General features: G+C 33.8%; 1 protein-coding gene across 3 annotated transcripts in view; it reads right to left on the bottom strand.

Annotated features, from left to right (window-relative positions):
* The window catches only part of SGCZ (sarcoglycan zeta), a 481,028-nt gene that overhangs the window by 65,649 nt on the left and 401,505 nt on the right, over positions 1-13,874 (bottom strand). The gene's annotated exons all lie outside the window — the stretch shown is intronic.

Consider the following 13,874-nt stretch of genomic DNA (forward strand, 5'->3'; position numbering starts at 1 on the left):
TTTGTAAAGAAATAAGACTGTCTGGAAGAACTGGAAGACATTTGTGTGTACATGAGTGTGTGTGTTATGCACAGTTGTACAATACGAAGTTACAATTTTAAAAAGAAAACCTTTTGGAAAAAGAATGGGAATGATAATTACTGCAGAAGGAAAACCAAGTGACTCAATAAAATCTCAGCCATGATCCAAGATCCTAATGGCTACTTATTACTCCAGTCTTTCAATGTTCCTTGTTGTATTTTGGCTTCAGTGGTACAACTCACAGGACCAAAATTCTGTCACACATGCACTGTAGGACTAGTGTCAGAATGCTTTGCTATTGGTCTTGCAGATTCAAATCCAAAGGATAGACAATGGAGTTCTGGAAAAGGTAAATGTGCTTATATCAGTGAGATAATTAAAATGACATACCATAAGTGAGAAAAATTTATAACAACCTGTGTCATTCATAGTTGCTACAAAAAAAAAAAAAAAAAAGAAAAAAAAAAGACTGCAGAAATACTGACTACTTAACTGATGAGTCCAGTCTAAGTACAAAGCTTTGGTGAACTTAGGAGTCAATTTAGTTTATTTGTTCAGGGCTCATTCTTGCTTCTAAACAATTAAAAGGAAAGCTCTAAACTGATGTCAAGCTCCAGGTTCCTTTCACTTGATGGGGGTTTGCAAGGATGGAGAAGTTTTATATTTGCTTTGATAAAAAATTTCTATAGAATGAATTTACTGAAAAGAATGTTTGCTATCACAATGTTTTGAAAATGAGTACAGTAAAATACATCTTGGTATTTTAATTACAGGTTTTGCATGGGCAACTAAATTCCAAGGATTAAGCTTATCCAATAACGAAACAAACATACGCATAATGCTCATACATTTAAAGAAAGAAGCTATGCTGTCAGGGGTTCTTAGATCTGTCCCATGACTATAAAATTATTGTCACTGTTGTGTTCATCTTATCGCAGCCTAAATAACCAGGTAACACTCAAATCTAGGAATTAAATTATAAGAAAGAGGAAAGAAGAATAAAGAGATGAATTCCTTAACAGAACTGATCAGCTCAGGTCTAAAGCAATTGAAAGGGGTTCTCCAAGAAAGATGCTTGGTCTGATCTGGAAACTCCATTCAGGGGCAACACCAATGCAATTTCCAGTTTCAAGACCGTATATGCTGGATGGTGCCGTTAGACTTCAAGCAAGGGGAAAACTTATTTGTAACCATGTACAGTATACTGTTTAGGCTTACCTTAAGATGCTTGTCTGATGATCAGGAATCAGAAAGAGGAGGCTTGCCACTGGAGCAGTGCCTGCTGTGAAAACCTGGTTTGGCTGACGGAAGAGTTTGGAGTAGTAATGGTAGTAGGTAATGAAGTTCTATTCTATCTGAAAGACTTGTGTTCATCTTAATGACAGCTCTTCTAACAAATGAAAGCATTCACAAAGTAAAGAAATAAAGCTGTAAGTAACAGAAATAGTCAAGCTGTCAGTAGACTGATAATAGATGATAGACTGAATAGACTTGTCAAATAGTCAATAGATTTGTGGGTGGGATGGGAACGCTGGAGGACTTCATTGGAACAAGGCAGAGCAACAGCGTTAAGCCTAGATGAAGTGGTGCAGACATTGGAGTTGGTAAGCTTCGTGTCTGTCACTGAAAGCCTGTCTCTGTCTCATATGCTGAAAGGCAGCAAGGAAATCCAAGAAAGTAGGTACTGGCTGTACAAACAATACTTGCTGGACCTTGGTGCAGAGTACATAACCTTCCTTCTATAGCAGTAAAGCTATCCCAGCTCTCTCAGAGTAACCCATTATGCTATGACTTGCTAAGAATTTACAAAGAGACGTCAGTATTGCTCTAATTAACGACAAGGAAAATCTTGAGGAGGCTCAGGGGCGACCTTATCGCTCTCTACAGTTACCTTAAAGGAGGCTGTAAAGAGGTGGGGGTTGGTCTGTTCTCCTACGTGCCTGGTCACAGGACGAGGGGGAATGGGCGAAAGTTGCGACAGGGGAGTTTTAGGTTGGATGTTAGGAAGTACTTCTTTACCGAAAGGGTTATTAAGCATTGGAACGGGCTGCCCAGGGAGGTGGTGGAGTCACCATCCCTGGAGGTCTTTAAAAGACATTTAGATGTAGAGCTTAGCGATATGGTTTAGTGGAGTACTTAGTGTTAGGTCGGAGGTTGGACTCGATGATCTTGAGGTCTCTTCCAACCTAGAAATCTGTGATACTGTGTGATACTGTGATCTTAAGAAATTAATAAAATTATTTGCTATTCTTTTTCTTTTACATTGCAAAATAGAATAAAGGAAATTACAGTTAGTTTGGACAAAAATACATGCAAAAGTTAAAATGAGCGCTTTGTAATTTATAGACTTCATGAATGATTAACAGAGAGAGAAATGGGTAGAGCTGGGTGCAAATGCATATACTGATCTTTTTTTGTACACTACCAGTTTGATTTTTTCATACCAAATGTTTTATGAAATATAAAAAACCTTAAGGAGTATAAATAAAACTAACATGTTAGTTAGAATTATTCTAGTGTAAATTTCTGCCAAAATTCTGACTCTTCTATGAGTGTTGTAGGTAGAAGAGCAGTGTATTGCTATACTGCCATCTTCTAGACATTACTGAAACCTAAATGACCTTGCTAAATTGTCTGCAACACTCACTGTTTCACAATAAAAGCTCACATAATCTACTAATTTCACATTTTCTATAAATTGTTAGTAAATAATATGTACACTCCATATATCAACTTTAAATTATTATCCCACAGAAATATTCCTGTTTTTAATGCAAGGGAACTTTTCTTAATTCCTGAATAAATTCAAGTGGGAGGTAGCATTCCTTTAGTTTGTTCTGATAAATAAGACCTCAGCAAAGCCCAAAACATTAGTCATAATGTATTAAAATGGGATAATAAATAATATGAAGCATTTAAAATTATTTACAATTAAAAGATTCTATGTGGATTGTAGAACTACATGCAACATTTAAAATTAACACAAAGAAGATTTAAACAGGCAGAGACTTGTGAGAAGTGTGCTAGTAATAGCTGCAAAGAGTAGGACACTGCTGCTAAGTTTACAAAGAAGGAATTTTATTGAATTCTTATTAGTTGGTTTGTTACTGGAGATAAAAAAAATAATAATAAAAATCTGATCTCCTCTAAGGCTCATTCTTTGCTGTGATCATTAAGTTCAAAACTAAATCAGGAACAACCATCTCATCCTCAACAGCTGTTGGCATAATTATGTGGAACAAAATGATGAAATTCTACATTCTCTACAGCTAAATTACTCCAGTGTTTCACTATTTTTTCCATTAAAAAGACTTTTATTTTTACAGATAGAGAGGATTCCTTGTTTTTCAATAGGCTGATTCTCAAGGCCTCAAGACTATTATCATATTCCCTTTGATACTCTTTTCTTCAAGCTGAACAGCAACATCAACAACTAATCAATCTCATGGCTCTGGATTTTGTCCAGTTATTTACTGAACAATGGTTATGCCAAACTGGACAAAATGCTTTGGATAGGACCTTGCCAGTGTAGAATTAAGCAAATCTGCAGGCTTTAGTCTTGTTTATACACTCCAGCATGATATTTGACTTTCTTGCATCACATGATGTTCTCAATTCATCTTGTGATCCAAAATTCATCCAAGATTCATCTTTGGATTGATCCAAGATTCATCCAAGATTCATCTTTGGATTCCAAAATCCAAACTTTTTTTGACTCACATTTCTGTGAGTCTTACGAATTCTCTGCAATTTCAAAACTGACCACCGGAAGTCAATTTGATTTTGCTTTGTCATTGTGTTTTCCTGTAACTTTCGAAGAGGGGATGTTCTCATAACATGGTGGCTGCCCTACCACAATTTTCCTTCCCATGGATTAGGTACACTTCTTACATTACTTTTTCAAGACTGTGTCATCCTTATAATCCATAAATCTTTTACATAGCCTGCATTTTTACCTATAATTTTTCCTAAAAGATGGATGTTTCAGTAGTTAAAGCAGACAAGAGGCCCCCAAGCATTCCAAAATGCTATCACCAGATCCTGTGCATTAGACTTTTTTTTTTTTTTTTCCATTTATAAAAATGCTTCACCTGTATAATCTTTTTTTGGTGTGCTTGTCAATGTTACCACATATGTTCTTTGACCTTTCATCATTACCCATGAGGTCTAAATCCATGTGCATTCTGAACCTCAGAGCAGTTATACATTCTTTAGATGCATCCATTTCTGCTTAAATATTGAGAGTTTTGCTTTTATGAGATGATTTCTATCACATATACTTTTATTTATTTATGTTGATTTTTGCTAGTCTTCTTTCTGGAATTTACATGACCCATTCTGAATCCTTGTACACTTTTATCTATAATTCTGTCTACGCTTAATCTTTATACATACTTATGCACTTTAGTACTTTCTGCACTTTGTGCAAACTCATGTTGTTATATACTTTTAATTCTAATATTTATTCAAAGGCTTATATACATTGATGATATTTTACTATAGCCAAAATGATTGCTTATTATGTTTGTGTCTTGGTGTGCTGAATTTAATGCTGTCAGACACTGTGAAATGTAAACTTGTCACTAGCCACAACGAGGACAGGAATTTACAGTCTCAATGTAGGCTGAAGGCTGCAGGCCATATTTTTATAGGAGATTTGATTTTATTTTTCTGGAATGGCTTCCTATGAGTGAAATTATTCCAAGCTTATAGGAATTTGCTATGAATGAGCTTTGAGATGTATTGCAGAGCAAAAATAATTTGAACCTACATTTTTCAAAGCTCTGCCTGCATACCTGTTTTATAAATATCTATGGATAATAGTGAAGTCCAAAGTGTTACTGGTGGAAAAGTGCTAACTTCTCATCTGAGTAAAACTTTGTTTCGAATTGTGATTGCCATGGATTCAAACAGTACCTTCCTGTGAATACTTCAATAATATGATGCAATGTGTCATATCCAAAGTCAGAAATACAAAGTACAGACTATGCTGCTAACGATTCACCCTTTCCAGCTTTTCCTTATCAGAAAAATGTATATATATATATATAGTTTTCATTTATTCATTTTATTGGAATAATTGTTTGTACATATATAGAGAAAGAAGAGAGAAAAAGTTACAGCAGACAAAGATCACCCTGTAGTATATCATGTTTTGAACATTTAAGGTAAAAAATACAGTTAAACTTCGAAGGCAGAAACATATGCTTATTCAACAACAAAACACTCCCATTAATCTATATTTATGTCTTTGTTTTAGAATCAACTTAAAGTTCTATATTTATTCTTTCAGTTGTTTTCTACCTAAATTTAGTTCATTGACACATGTTTTGGAAGTATAGTATTTGTTATGACATACCCTCATATAATTGCACCATGCAATTTATGCCTACTAAATACATTAGCTCATACTGAATGTTGGGTAAAAATTTTGCCATTTAGATAAGCCCCTTCCTCCCCATCCCCCCCCCCCCCCCCCCCCAAAAAAAAGCCACAACAACACTAGTCTATAGTGGCTTCACATAGGATTCAGAGAAAACAAAGCGCAGTTCTGACATGTATTACATGAAGCACAATAAGAGGAACTACTGTGTATTTTTTGGAAAAAGTCAGATGCTAGCAATATTTCTTAAAATGTAATAGCATTCCTCTTGTTTCAAAAGCTTCACAAATTGAAATTTAAATGAGCTCATCTTCCCAGCATTTAACTAGAATACTGTTCCAGGACAAAGCAAGGTATTTTTGGTCTGCGCTATCATTATTATATTGTCTCCAAATCCAAATACCCTTTTTGCTGAACCTAAATCCTGTAGTGCTTTGCAGCCTGACCCTTATGTTCAACAATCCTTTTTTTTTTTTTTTTCCAGGCAGTAATAAATCACAAGAAAGTATTTTAAGGCAAAAAAAGAAAGTGAGAATGCAGGAGCTCCTTTATGATTCACCTTTCCCTCCTGTGAGTAGCTATATTTTAAAAATAGAGATGGGTCTGACTGCTCTAATTTAAATGTGCATTTTCAAATCTACCAAAGCCTGAGGGCATGCAAGTGTCAAGTTTAACTCAGGTTTTTAGAGTTGGAATTTTACTACAAAATCTGAATTCAATTCATATCCAGTTCCTTCATCAAACTTTTCTGAATGTTTAGTGTTTGTTTCAAAATTAGTTGGTTTGGTCTGGTTTAAGAATTATCTCAGTTTACTAATAATGGGACAATTTTCTACTGGACTCCGACACTTATATAGACCATGTAGACTTGCCTGTTATCATGCCATTCAGATCCATGAAAACTGGAATTGCTGTAAATTACATCTCTGAACTCTGGCACAGTCATTCAACAGGGAATGTGCAATATGACTGGGGATATGATTACACCTATTGGAAGTTTTCCCTAATAATCTTCATTCTTAGATTGGCAACAAATATCCAATACCTTAAGCTTGATGTCAAAGGTTTAACCAGAAGACAGATTCAATCGGGAAGTTAGAATCAGTCTTTTGATCAATATTGACCTGTATTCCTGTACTCGATCAGAGCAAATAGTCTCTTCACTAACTTAGGGAAGCTGTTGGCTACATTCTGCCAGCACTTTTGAATGAAACAGGTGATAGTCCAGATTTCTTTTAATAACTGATAATATCTCCTCTCCCCACTCCCACACCCCACCCCCAAAAAAAGCTGAATATGGAAGGGTGGAAGGAGAGCCATTCAGAAAGAACAGGTTACAGAAAAATTTACTCTCTGGGTAGCCAGGTAGGGGATGATTTTCCTCTACCTAAACATCAGGAGAGTATTGTTTTTCTGTTTTGTTTTTAATCTTTTCCATTCTTGTACCTGAGTATATGCTATTTCCGTCAATAGAGCACAACCTTCTTTAAAATTTCTCAGTAGAATGGCTATAGCAAGCTGACTGTATTTTCTTGGGCTGCCAGGTCCACAGAGCTGTCTGCACATATATCTCCTTTTGGGTCTATGTCCTTTGCAGAGAAACTTATTAAGTCCAGTCACTATGTTCCTTAGCATGTTTTTCTTAAACTGACAAAAGTCAAAATCTTTTTCTTGCAAACAAATTGCCATTATCCTTAGATAACTGCAGATCTCCAACGATCTACATATGCACCTGCAGGCTGATGTAAGCACATACTGATTGCAATCTGAGCTGGCTGGGAATGCATTCTATGTTCAACAAGAAGATAGAAATGTATCTGGGCAATGTCCTGGATAAGTAATTTATTTATTTAGTTTCACCACTTTTAACTTGCCTACAAAACTTTCAGTTTTGGCATTCACATACATCTGCTTGAAATCAACTCTACAGTTGCTCCTTGAAAGGAATGCCCTGAAAGGTTGCTCTGTTGCCAAGTGTTCAGATTCCTGCAATAACAACACCTTTCAATCTGATCTCTCACACAGAAAAGTCTGGACATGAAGTGATTCTTTGATATCTAAATAAGCATATCTGAAATCTTATTCACTCAGTACGTTTTGGGGTACACATTATTATGCTCATAACTGGGGAAATAGAAGTTCTATATATGTAATGCATTTTTGTTAGACAGATGCTGATGTAAGAATCTTAGTTTATTCAGTTGTCAGGATCCTGAGAGTCTGGCATATCTACTTAAAGGTTTAAGTTTTTACTGCAACATCAAATACAATAGTTTTACTATGGTCACTTACAATTTGGCTGCGTAGGCAAGCTTAAAGTGATTCAGTGTTTCTCTTCATCTTGTTTAAATTCATACTACAAGCTCCATCTGTCCTGAATGACAATCTACCAACTGAACATGGCAAATCCAAGATCTTCTTTCTCTTTCATACCAAAATTTCTAGCCAACCTCTGAAGGAACTAGATATACGTCTACTGTCATAACAATGTACATCAAATAAGCATTTATTTTTCTACATTTCAGTACTTGTTATAAATATTTTATTTCTACCCTTCCAACCTAATTTGTAATTCATATATATTTCCTCATATTTCTGTCATATTTCCTTTTTATAGCTATAAGCCATATTTCTACTTTATCATTTCATTTTAACTACTCTGGAAGACCCTTCTATATTTCAGTTGCCTGCAGACTCACAGTCCTACAACATAATCTTAAAATCAAAACTGAGGTAGTGATACACTTATCTGCATGTTAATTCCAGATATTGTTAGAATATTATTAGAATGTAAGTATGGAGGTATATTCTGAAGTTTTCCTTGATACATCAAGGCTTTGATCTTTAATCCAATGGAGTATATAGATTTGATCAAAGCCAGGCTGAATCCCTTATAATTACAAACTTTAATGTTTATAAACTGTAATGTAAAAAAAAAAAAAAAAAAGTGCAATGAAAATTATTTGCAGCATTTCATAGATTTTTCCCTGACACTACACTGGTGTCAAAATAGATTAAACCTACATATGCCCTACTATTAATCTCAAACGGTTTCCATAAAAACTGAAGTATGCCTCCTCCCGTCTTTCTCTTACTTCCATCTTTCTACATAACTTCACTATTTGACAAGGCTCATATGAGGTCACAATGGTGTGCAAACTTTTTCAACCATGCACAAGCCTCAATGCAATTACAATTGTCACTCTTCAGGTAGTTATATCAGCTCACACAATACAGACATGGAGCTACAAATATCTGAAAAGTTTGGTGTTTCAATAAATAATGGAAACAGTTGTACTCTATAAAGCTATTACTAAAAGCTTGGTAAAACATTAACTGACAAGATTTAATTAGCTTCTTCTTTATTTTTAGAGGAAAAATATTACTGATGAAATATTAATTATTATTGTAATAAAATTCAGCTTTATCCAGGAACGACTTGAGGTTCTGTGCTAAAACAGATCACACTACTCAGATAAGCAGCAATAAGAGATGAAGGAAAATAAGCCAGCAGTTCAGAAAGTAATAGAAAACAAAATAAACTATTTCTCCATAAAAGTTAATAACATTTCCCAAACAATCTAGACTGTGTTATTTAGAAAAAGTGATAGTTTGTTTGTGGCCTCTAGAAAACACAATTGGATTTGACTGCAGAACAGCAATGGCTTCCAATGAAGACCTTGTTTATTTTGTAAATCCATTTTTTCCTTGACTTTTAAAAAACATTATTAATAGAAAAGCAACATGTGCAAGTGCAACTGATTTATATCTGTAAGAAATCAAGTTACCATATTGCTAAAGAGTATTGGAAGAAGGGTTAGAGATAAAATTACAGTTGTAAAAATACATAAAATTAAAGGTTCCGATAACGTGTTTTTAGCCTTAAGTTAGCAAACCACCTCAAAAGTCAGAAGACAAATAATTCAGTTTGTTTGCCCCCAAATGTGTTTTGCCTAGAATACACAGCTGCTAACTCAGTTTTGGTTAAAAAAGAGGTGGAAGATAAACTGTACTAACACACACATAAAGTGGAAGATTTTATAGAAATAATTACATCCTTTATTAACAATGTCTCAGAAATACGTGTATTGAGCTAAGCCTTCTTAATCTGTTTCCTCACAAGTACTGTGCCAGACATACAGCCAAATCTCAATATATGCTTGTATTCCCACCTGTGTCGCCAATCCAGTGTTTTCAACTTCTTCTGCAAGAACAACATACAAAAAAGATTGCACTGCAATTAAGAGAAATATGAAATAGATAGCCAGGGCAGAAAATTTTGCGTTAAGATTAAGGTAACAGAAGTCGAAGAGATACTCTTGCTCTGTAATTCCAGAGGGAGTGAAGATGACTCTAAAAAGCTGTAGACATTGTCCATTCATTTGGATAGGGCAATAAATAAGGGATAGACAAAGGTGCAGAAAGGAACCTGGGAATCCACTAGAAACTTAGCCACTTATTCCTGTTTATCTCCCTGCTCTTTGCCAATGTGCTTATTTCATCACATCTTTCTCTTCTCTTTTTCAATGAGAAGAGCTTTCAGAAGTTGTATCGTTATAAGGAAAAGCAGAATTAGACAGGCCCAAAAAAGTCTTTGTAGAAAATTTGAAAAGAATGTGGTTAAATTTTCAGAGTTCAAAGTAAAAAGGTCATAGAAGTTTGTGATATCATACAAATAATTCTTTTATGTGGGGGTTGGAATTTGAGATTGAACTTCTAAAAATTATTCTTTCTTCTGTAAGAAGAAATTATTATTTCTTCTTCAATTGGAATATTGATTTCAGTTTACTTTTGTAGCCTCTTATTCCCCCTGGTAATTACTGTTAAGGTAAAACTGTTAGAATCAGTCCAAAACCACTGCCACGTAGAAAAACTTTGGATAGGTAGCCTTTAAAATGTTTTTATTCACAAGGTTACTAATGACCACCATTTGAAGCAAATTTGTTGTTTCAATGATGGTCTACAGTTTGATACCAAAAAGGAAAAGCTGAACCTTTAGATTTGCTGTAATTACTTAAGTAATGTGTAATATGCTTAAGTAATGAACTGTCTTTCTCCTTTCCTGGAACGATAAAGTAGAAAAAAAGCTAACAGATAAAAGAAAAAATCAAAATTAATGATAAAAGGAAGAATAAGCAGACGTCTAAATTCAATCAGCCAAATGCCTAATCTGAAAGAGATAATTAAGGAAGATATAAATTGCTGCAATGTCTCTTAAACAAAATAAAAGTACTATTTCTGTCTGTATTTTTCTTATCTTGGAAATATATTTGTATCTGTATTACTAGCTTATTTCTTCTGTATCCTTCTCGCTGGAATAGACTGACTGTATGAAAATTGACAAAAACAAAAATACTACAAAAATAATGAGATGTAAATTTAATCCTTCATTTACTTATTAATCAAGAATTTTTTATACTGCCTTATGAAACATTATTTTTTTAGAGCAATGCAATACAAAAGCATCTTTCTAAATTGAGAAGAAGTCTGACATTGCCATAGTAGTTTATAAATGCCCATAGAATGGGCATGCTTATGAAAATTAATTATCAAAATGCATCATTTATTAGACCCACTCACAGTGAATTGTTTCCAAAGAGACACATTTCACAGCTAGGCAAGAAAATAAAGTCAAGTTTTCATTGTAGTACTATATGTGATAGTTTTATCCCCAAATAAGCACAGCTTATTTTTGCTTTTCGATACACATATTTTGTTTTCTCTGTTATTCCACAACTCTTCCTATATTCAGCCCAAGGTACCATGATTATCAAAACACACACTTGAGAAAAATGCACTAAAATAAAATCTCATTGATATTTGACATTATGATGCCTTGCCACATTTCATCAGTCATGTCATCATATAGAGTAATGCAGTCTGATTGATGCAAGTCACAGGGACTCATCATCTTTCATGTATTTGCTGAAGAATGTAAAGGTATCACACAATCTTTGGACAAAATTCAAAGAATTAGAAATAAAGCTTTTGCTATTTTATCTTTCCATGAAGATAAGATTTTTATTTTACCCCTCTGGGAGATGTTTTTTAAATAACTTTCTTGAGATTGCATGCATCATATAACTTCTAGTCTCCTCCTGGAAATCCATTTTAAGTAATTTCAGCTTTAGACTGAAGTAAACAGTAAAGCGTTTTACAGCTCATTACAGCTTTAATATTTGGCTGGAGATTAGTACTTCTGCTGAAAAAGGCATTTTAGGGATACAGAAATTGGGATATGAGAGATTTCTGTGTAAGTCTTTCAGAAATGCTTATTTATCTAATACTCTTCCCTTCTGTAGAATATTTTTTTTCTCTTACAAGATGATGGAAAGGCTGACGTAAACTGGGCTCTATGGATCTAAAGCATAAAATTTTGAAACTAACTTTTTGTAGCCTGATTATGAGATAGTTTACTGATGAAATCTGATTTTAAGACATCAAGATGATTATCCAGAGATATGAAAGAATGATCCTAACTTCATTAAACTATTTTTAAATACATAAGAAGGCAATAATTTTCAAGAGATTTAAAAAAATATATTACTCTTTCAAACTGCAATTACAAAATACCTTAACATATTTTTCTGAAGAAAATGCCATAAATATTGGACATTAGGCTATTTAAATGACATATAATTTGTATTTAAGTCCCTGACCTAAATGAAAATACTTAGGAACTAGTAAATCTTCCAATGGCCAATTTTCTTTGTGATATTTAATTGCTGCCTAAATCTTTTGTTTTCTCTTTCCCTTTTTTCCCTTTTCTTGTGAGCAAGAAATTAATGTCTATGCCTACATTTTTATAACCCTAAAATAACTAATCCTAACATTTGTTTATTTTTCTTCTTAACTACAAAGTGAAAATCAATTATTTGTACAAACAACTCTAGTACTAAGATTCTTTGGTGGGAGTCAACTGGTACACAGCAATCCCTGAAACTCAGAAGGTTATATGAAAGCAACATTAACTTAGACTTTCCTAGACATTTTTTTTTTATTATTTTTATTTTGTGCTTAATATAAACATACATATGGTCAGGTGTAATTCTAGAATTAAGGAGAAAACCCTGTTCTTTTCACAAGGAAAAATCTTATATGCCATATCAAGCATCACTAAACAAATTTTCATTAGTTCTTCTGCTTTCTAATACCACTGAAGTCAGCAGGTGCTGTGGGTACAAAACTATGGCCGCTGAAGTTAAACACAGTTGAGCCGTGCTTTGGTTTTGAAGTCTGATTGAAAAAAATTGCCATGATATCTACAACATATGATCATATTTCTTAATGTCAGGAAGTTTAATCCTCTGTGCCATTTGTAAGATGTTTTAATTTGTAACTTATTGCAGACACTTTGGAATCCCCTGTGTCAACTGTATGTTTAAGATTAACTTTCTCAGAACTTAATACTCTGATCAAGTTTGAGCCCTAGTAGGGTTCCAGTATGACTCTCTCACGTTACTTCTTCTCATACCGTAGTTATTCTCTTATGTTTTATTATGAAACAAATTATTGTAAAATTACTATCTGTGAAAAAAATGCTGAGTCAACAAAACATCGATTTCTGCTTCTCCTAAAACCAAATTTAGTAAATAGATGAAAATCACTGTATTGAATACTGCGGCCTCACTAAACTGCCTGCTTGTGAATGTCATTTCTTTTAGTTTAGCAGTATTAAAAAGGTTGTTTGGCTACAGAGATAAACAGAGATCAGACAGGAATGAAAGGGTAAGAAAAGTAATCCACAAATTCTGGCAAGCAACAATCTTATTTATTCTGAGGCCTATAAAAAAAGTTCAGTCTCAGCTTGACCCTGAATTTCCTGCTGTATTTTAATGCTTTATTCGGTGTTACATTAAAGTAGAACTACCTAATAATTTTTTTTAAATGCTTATACTTGCTAGTAATGCATATCATGGTTTTACGGACCAAAGAGGGATCTTATCATAATCAACAAAAAAAAAAAAAAAAAAAAAACAGAATCATCTTGTACTTTCTACACAATTGAACTTTCAAATTAGTAGCCTCATATTTCAAATTCTGAAGTTCAGGCATACCCAAATACAGACTTGACTTAAAGCTACACATCCAACAATGACGAAGCAAATTTAAATTTTGAATCTCATTCTAGACTGTGAGTAGATAGCTCAAGTCCAGCCCAAGTTCAGGTAAGATTTTGTTAATCAAAGTTTAAATATTTATCTAAAGCACATAGAGATGATTTTTGTTTTCATAAGTTAACACATTTCTAATATCAAATGGGTTACTGATACATATATACGTACGCATATTACAATAAGAACTGTATTTCTTGTTCTATTGAACAAATGTTGAGGTCAAGAAAAGACTTCTACTTACTACAATTCAGCTGAGCCTCCTAAAGTAAAACTACATCCTTAATTCACACAAAAGTTAGACGTGATACTTTGAATACAGAAAAACCAAGAGTCATGGTATATAGCAATAATTT

Source organism: Anser brachyrhynchus (assembly GCF_964034855.1).
Source record: "Anser brachyrhynchus genome assembly, chromosome: 4".
Classification (NCBI taxonomy): domain Eukaryota; kingdom Metazoa; phylum Chordata; class Aves; order Anseriformes; family Anatidae; genus Anser; species Anser brachyrhynchus.